Source organism: Caretta caretta, chromosome 28, assembly GCF_965140235.1.
Source record: "Caretta caretta isolate rCarCar2 chromosome 28, rCarCar1.hap1, whole genome shotgun sequence".
In the NCBI taxonomy this organism is placed as follows: domain Eukaryota; kingdom Metazoa; phylum Chordata; order Testudines; family Cheloniidae; genus Caretta; species Caretta caretta.
Window position 1 is genome coordinate 8,321,730 of NC_134233.1, and position 8,007 is coordinate 8,329,736.

The following is an 8,007-nucleotide window of genomic DNA, read 5'->3' on the forward strand; positions in this document are numbered from 1 at the left end:
TGGAGATGCTGGGGATCGAACCCAGGGCCTCATACATGCAAAGCATGCGCTCTACCACTGAGCTACATCCCCAGACGGGGGTTGTTGGGGATGGGTTACGCTCAGAGCCCTCCTGTTTCCAGAGCCTCCAGGGGCCTAACGGCAGCATGGGGGACACATTCCCTGCTCTGAGGGCCAAACCCTCTGTCTTGGAGGTTGCTGGTTCTCAGGGGTCACTTTGCAGCAGGGCCAGTTTCTCTATGTGGGGGAGAGAGAGGGCCTGCCCTGGACTCAGGGTGCAGAGATACACTCGGCCCTCTTCCCTGCATTGACTGGCTGGAGCTGCCAGCCCCTGCTGAAAGGTAACGGCGCTGGGGGGCGCTGTGAGTCGCTCAACACCTCACCCTGGTGGAAGAAGTTGGGGGGGGGCTTTTCTCGGATCTGCTATTTCCACCTGCCTGTAAAGTCCAGCTTTCCCCAGCACATTCACTGCAGTGCACTCGGGTCACTGTTTCCATGGCTGACAGCAAATAATTGCTCCCAGTTTCCCTTCTATCTGCAGCATGATTAGCCTGTGTCCGTGGTTAATGAGGTGGAACTAGTTGTCGATGGTTATTCATTCCCCACCTGGACAATTCACACAGTCCCTTTCCTGCTCAAATCCCCAGCACCTCAATGATCCCGGTAGCAGGGATTAGGTTTTCCCTGAGGCCCTGAGATTCTCAGGGTCCTTTTTTCCCTCCACCTGGAGCGAACTCAGCTTTTTCCCCATCCCAGACACTCCATGAAATAACAACAAGCAGCATAAAGAAAGCGGGGAGGGAACATCTCCCGGCCAGGGCTGGAGGTGCCCAGGGCCCCCTGCTTCTCCATTGTTTCCATCGCAGAAGAGGAAGGTTCCTTGGAATTTGACACCCTGCTTTGCACAAGAGACAGAAAGATCTTGATGTTCCTGCGTCTGCACAAAGAAAATTGTCCTTCTGTGTGAAAGAGAGGCAGGAAAAGGCTGTTTCTACCCAAATGATCCACGAGACCAGAAAGTGACGCTGTGCAATTAACGATCTGGTACTACACTAACTCTGCGGTTACTTAGATGCAGCCACAACAGGCTCTGTGGTTGGTAACCTTACAGAGACGCTGCGGGTGATCATGAACTCGAAGCACAATCCCTTTAAACAGCTGCCATTGGAATGTAACACAGACTAGTCCATTCCTCCCAAGGGGATGGGGTTCTTGTTCTTCTGCACATTGTAGCCCACGGAGACCAAGGATCTGCAAATGTGCCTTCATGTGTCTTTGTTTCATTGATGAAAACATAAACTAGACACTCAGAGGATTGGAACTGATTTCAGATGAGGGACCTGTTTGCTAGGTTTCTATGGATTTGCACAGGAAAACACTGAGTGTTTCCATTCATCCCTATTCAGTGGAGCTCCCGAACATAATGGAAATGGAAATGTGCTTATTTTTGTTAAGGGAACAGGCTTGTAAGGGGGCACTTGGATTTGAACCAAGGATCACTTAAGCTGCAGTTAAACACTCGACCACTGTCCAGTTTTGGGCCCCACGCTACAAGAAAGATGTGGAAAAATTGGAGAGAGTCCAGCGAAGGGCAACAAAAATGATTAGGGGACTGGAACACATGAGTTATGAGGAGAGGCTGCGGGAACTGGGATTGTTTAGTCTACGGAAGAGAAGAATGAGGGGGGATTTGATAGCTGCTTTTAACTACCTGAAAGGTGGACCCAAAGAGGATGGATCTAGACTATTCTCAGTGATAGCGGATGACAGGACAAGGAGGAATGGTCTCAAGTTGCAGTGGGGGAGGTTTAGGTTGGATATTAGGAAAAACTTTTTCACTAAGAGGGTGGTGAAACACTGGAATGCGTTACCTAGGGAGGTGGTAGAATCTCCTTCCTTAGAGGTTTTTAAGGTCAGGCTTGACAAAGCCCTGGCTGGGATGATTTAGTGGGGATTGGTCCTGCTCTGGGCAGGGGGTTGGACTAGATGGCCTCCTGAGGTCCCTTCCAACTCTGTTATTCTATGATTCTATGAGTCTATGATTCAAATCCCTGACGTAATCCCACTCCGTCCAGTAGCCCCAGGCACATTCCAAGCGTTGGATTCGAGACACTGAGTCAGCTTCCTGCAGTGAGTTTCAGCCTTCCCAGAGGTAATTTGTGGGGGCTCGCCATTTTCGGATGTTCTTGTTTATTTCCCCTCCATCCAATTCAAATGAGTTTGAAATAACTCATGGCAACATTCGTTCACCTACTTTGGTAAACAGAACAGTTATCAAATGTTGTACTGAGAGACCAGTCAGTGGGGAACAGAGCGATAGTCATTTGTAAACCAGCTGCATTAAGAACCACAGGTCTCTGGATGGGGGTAGACCACTGTGGGGATGGGGGTGTCACAGAGAATTTGGAGGGAGGTGGCGGAGTAGAGGGTGGAAGAGGTTGAATTAGGGTACATTTTCCCTTGGCCCCGAAAGGGGCAGCACAACATGCCCAATTAAAAGGGGGTGTCACGCCTGAAGAATTTACAATATCCACCAAAATAACAGTAACAACAAGACAAACACAGAACACAATGTTTTGTTGCGACAGGCGACCCACGGCGTTCTGGGTTTTCTTCCACTGGCACCAGCTTGCCCAGAAAGTGTCTGAAAAAGAAAATAAGCATTCCCCAGCCCCTGGGTGGGGACAGATGATTGCTTAAAAATGCCCCTTTCTTTTCACATTTTTTTTGGCTGAGTGCAGGAAAACCAAAAAATTACCTTTATATTTTGTTTGTTTGTTTTTTTATTCAAAGGATACTTGCTGCATACCTAGGCAGAGGAGGCCTGTCTATGTAAACACGGTCTGTTCCTGAAGTCTTTCCCCCAGCTCATCACTAGATGTGAGGGGGGAGGTCATTCAGGCCTTCCTTACACTTCGTATTTAAAAACTCCTTATTGTTCCTACCTCTGCTGGCCTTAGATTTCTCCTCCTGTCCCTTCTTTGGCAGCTCATATGAGGTGGCCAAGTGGTGAAAGTGGTGGGCTGCTAATCATTGTGCTTTGCATGCATGGGTTTGAATCCCATCCTCATTGTGTGCATTTTGTCTTCTCCCCTCCTTCACAAACAACCATCTCCCCTTTGGTACAAGCCACATTGCTTCCTGTAAACAAAAACCTTCTCAGGAACTCAGACCTCCCTTGCTGTCAATAAAACACGTCTAAATCCCAGATTTCTCAAAGAGTTCTTTGTTTCTTAGTATTTATCTCAAAAGGTAACAGCCTCATAATGTCCCCCAAACACCCTGGGACCAGCCCAAATAATTAAAATGCCCCCACAGCTAGCATGTCTAGGTCAAGGTGCTCTGGAGGAAGCAACTCAAACATTTTCTCTCTGCTTCCCTTGGCGAGGTCTGACTGGGAAAACAAAATTGAAAATTTTCTGCTGGGATACCAATTCTAGTCTGTTTGGGGACTTTCATTTGAATGGATTATTATTATTCTCTTCTGATCTCTGAATTATTTCAGTTCAGTCTTTGTCCTCCAGATGTGTTGCCAGGTGTTGAATTGCAGGGGAGAGAGGCCAAGTCATGACGTCTCTTCCCCTCTTCCAACTTGCTAGAAAGTTCCTCTGCCTTGATGTGAGTCAAGCAGTGTCCATTGTCTCTGGGCTGTCTCGGAGGAGTCCGCATTGTACACGGTTCCTGGGAGAGTCCTTGGGAGCGTGGATACCTTCACTGAGCCAGCAGCAAGTCTGGCTCCTCCAGCGTCACACCGGAAAGGCTGGCGGTGGCCATTTCCCAGCCTCATCACATATTTCAGTGACGCACCCAGAGCAAAACTCCACCACTTCCCAGACAAGCCTAGCACACACCATCCACCCAGCCACTAGCCTTCAACAGATCACGACTTTTACAATGATAGCTCACCAGGCCGACTCTGTACAAATCGTACCTTAATTCTATGAGAGTGGTGACTATGGGGTTTCCAGGGTGCTGCTTTGAGCACAGCCTGCCACCCCTGGGCTGACACTGCAATGGAGAGGTCCCCGTAGAGTCCCTCTCTCCCGGGATAAAGATGGCAGCAGGGCTGGCCTGGGTCACCTGACTTGGGCTCCTGGAGCTCAAGCTGTGGGGCTCAAAACTGGGGTGCAGATATTGGTGTTCATGCTGAAGCCTGGGGTCGGAAACCCTCACCCCTCGAGGGCCTCAGAGATTGGGCTCAAGCCCATCTGTCTCCACTGTCATTTTATAGCCCTGCAGCCCCAGCCCCATAAGCCTGAGTTAACTGCCCCGGGCTCTGGGACAGGTGCCCTGGGTGTTTTAATCGCTGTGAAGACATAACGTTGGGATATGTCTACAGTGCAATGAATCACCCATGGGTGGCCTGTGTCACATTAATCCAGGACAGCGGCTTGGGCTGTAAAGTTGCAGGGTACGTGTCTCAGCTCAGGCTCAGGACCCTGCTCTAGGAGCCCAGAAGGTTGGGCGGGAGTTTGGCAAGTGAAAAGGTAAAACCGCAGTGAAGTATTCCCCTGGACTCAATGGCATTTCTCCATTTCTCTGTCTGTTTCGGGGCAGTGACAAAACAGGTGCTGCTGTATTCTTTATTTCAAAGGGAGGTTTAGGATTTTCATTCTCAGACACGGTGCACAAAGCAGGACTCAACCCTCGGCATAAACTGAATGAGCCGCCCACAGATTCTGGCAGCCCCAATGAGCCACTTGGTGTGAGAGCTCGGACCTGCCCCTGTCCCAGAGGGAGGGGGTCGTTTGCGAGGGGACTGGAACACTGGCCTATCAGCCCTTCACACCCAAACTTTCAGTCACTCTATTATCAGTGCCTCTGAGTGTAATTTAAACAACAAGAATGGCTACAATGGGCTAGACCAAAGGTCCATCTAACTCTCTTATTTGTCTTCTGATAGGAGCCAGTATCAGGTGCCTTAAAAGCCACTACTGGGAGTTGAACCCAGGATCTCCTGTTTAGAAGACAGGTGCCTTAAACCAGCTAATCCATGGTGCTTTCCTCTGGCTAATGTATGGTGTCTGCCCACACCTGACTCCCTGCCAACCCTCACTGGGCCCTGACAAGCGTTTCTTGTGTTTCGATTCTGTAAAGCAGAGAAGCGGGTGAAGTTTTACTCCCAAGGTGTGTGTGTGATTCTTTGGACAGGTCTATCCTACAAAATTAAGTCAGTAACAACATTACTTTGGGGTGTTAAAAATTTTACCTTCCCTGAGCAATGCAGTTATATCAGCCTAATCCCGGTGTAGATAGCACTGGGTTAACAGGAGGACTTCTTCCCACCCCACTCTGCCTCTTCGGCTGAGGCCTGCTGGTCTACCTTTCACTCGCTCCTCTCTCCCCGAGGCCTCCTTGCCGGCTGCTCATTCCTCTCCGCCCCCTACCCCAAGGTCTGCCCGCCACCCACACCTCTCTGACCCCTCCCCTGAGACCCACCCTGGCCGCCGCTCCCACCTCTCAGCCCCACCCATGAGACCCACCCAGCCTGCCACCCATGCCTCTCCGTCCTGCCCTGCCCACCACTTGCACCTCTGTGCCCCTCCCCTGAGGCCCACCCTGCCCACCTCTTTCTTCATGCTGCTGTTGTTATTCCATGACACATTAAAGATGGAACGAAAAGCTGAGTTTCCTCCAGGGTGAGGAAAGGAAGGAGACACCAACCCCCTGGCAAAGCTCTGTGCCCCACAGAAAACCTGCCCCCTGCTATTACAGTCACTGATGTACTGGGGATATGACGGGAAAGGGACTGTCTGAATTATCGAGGCAGGAATTTTACAACAATCTACAGCAACATCACTGGCCACAAACACACTCTCCTCATGCTCCAGCCAGAAGGGAAACGAGCAGGAATTCTTGTTCAGCCCTGGGCACACTTACACAACAGCACAGCAGTGAGTGTGTTGTGGACGCTGGTCTGAGGAAACAATTGGAAACGATCACTCAGTGAGAACAGAACTAGAGTGTCGTGAGAGCGCTCTATAAAGCAAGTAGTTGTGACTGAGTGGTTAAGGTGGTGGACTCGAAACCCCTTGGGGGGGTCTCCCTGTGCAGGTTTGAATCCTGCCAACTACGGAGGAAGTTGTGGCTCTTCAGTTTCAGTGCCTGAGCATCCTTGGCCCCAGTGGGAGCCAGGCTACGTCTACACGACAGAGTTATGCTGCTTTAGTTAAAGCGTTTTAATTAAGCCGCTGTTGCATGTCCACACTAGGCTGCTTGTGTCACCGGAGCGCATCCAGGCTAGCAGCTCTTGGATCGCCACAGAGAGCAGTGCATTGTGGGACGCTATCCCACTGTGCAACTGGCCGCAGGGTGCTTTGGGAAGGGTTTGCAATGCCTCGTGGGCAGCCACACGAGGCAGGTTTCTCTATCCCATTGTTCCATGGGCATCCGACTCGATTGCCAGCTGCTTTTCAGCTGCCGTGGGCGTGGTGGGCAGAGAGTGTGTGTGTGTTGGGGACAGACAGTGTGTGTGTTCGGGGAGCGTGTGTGTTGTGGAAGAGTGAGTGTGTTGGCACGCTGTCCCTAAGTTCAGACAGCTGCTGGAAGCAACCAGTCCTGAGTCGGGGGAGCGGGATACCCCAGTCCTGAGTCAGGGGGACTGGGACACCCCAGTCCTGAGTCAGGGGGAGGGGGACAGCCCCGACATCAGCCCCCACTTCCCGCACTGGCTCAGCACAGCCCAGCAGTCTCTGTCACATACACACACTCACACACACTGCTGCCTGCCTGGCTGTGTGTCAGGGTGCAGGACGAGGGGGGTTTAGAGGGCCATGGGCCCAGCACTTTTTAGCAGCTCTAAGAACGGACGACGGAGGGGGGAACAAGGTAGAGCCTTGGGGGAAGGGGCGTTCTGTGGGTGTGGCCTCGGAGGGAGGGGTGGCATCAGGGAGAAGGGGCGGTGTGAGATTGGGGCCTCAGGGAGAAGGGGCGGAGTGAGTGAGGGCTGGGGGGAAAGGGGTGTCATGGGGGCGTCACAGTTCGGACGCCGGTGGCCCCCCCACTGTAAGGAAGATTCCACCACCGCTGCTCTGGGTCCTAGGTGTGGTGAATTTGTCAGGTCTGAGACAGCAGTTGCTTGTGAATGACAGTGACCCCTTTGCCAATTGGCACAAATAAGCTTTTGTCACACATTGCAACGGGGCAAGGCAAGACGGCTATAGTAAAGTAGTGAGGAACAGGTATGTTAGCCCCAGGCTAAACAAATCCTTGGTACCATGGTAACCAAACGGCAGTTGTTTCAGGTTAATCAAGACACCTTGGGCCAATTAAGATCCTTCTAGAAAGCAGTGGAGATAGCTAGGTTGATTGGAACACGTGAAGCCCATCAAGGCCTGGCTGGAACAAGTGGAAAGCCTCCCAGTTCATCAGTGAGGCGCATGTGTCAGGATCTGTAGGAGGAAGCCATGCTGTTGGAGGAACCAAGCAGTACAAATCCACATCAGGTGCAAGGAAGGAGGCCCTGAGGTAACAGCGAAGGAGATACTGAGTGGGGGCTGCTGTGGGGAAGCGGCCCAGGGAATTGTACACGTCCTATTTCCCAAAAGTCAGCTACCATAGCTGCTACTTTTAGGGTCCCTGGGCTGGAGCCCAGAGTAGAGGGTGGGCCTGGGCTCCCCCCTCCCCTCCCCTTCCTGATTTATCATGGATACTGGGAAACAGAGATTGTGCGAGGGAGGGTTGCTTCTCCTCACCTCCCTTGCTAGCTTATGATGGCTCAGTAAGCTGTGGCCCTTGCCTCTAGAGAGAGAGAAGGGCTACGTGGAGGGTCACAGTGAGCCTCTGAGGCTAGCAAAATCCACCAGGAAACGTGGGACCCATAGAGACAAGGACAGAGCTTTGTCACAACATGAACAGAGCTCTACCATTACACCCTGATATAATAGAAAGGCCAGCACAAAAAACAGAGAAAGGAACAATAAGATACTAAAATAACAACAGTTGGAACTCTCCGTTTCTCTCAGTCTTTGGGTGGATGGGTACTAAGAGCTGTAGCTACAGTTGAGG

At 51.5% G+C, this 8,007-nt stretch overlaps 1 non-coding gene across 1 annotated transcript; it reads right to left on the reverse strand.

The window, feature by feature from the left end:
* On the reverse strand, nt 1-72 carry TRNAA-UGC (transfer RNA alanine (anticodon UGC)). Its single transcript has one exon. It is a non-coding gene; the product is annotated as a tRNA-Ala (tRNA).
* Nucleotides 73-8,007: the final 7,935 nt, after the last annotated feature.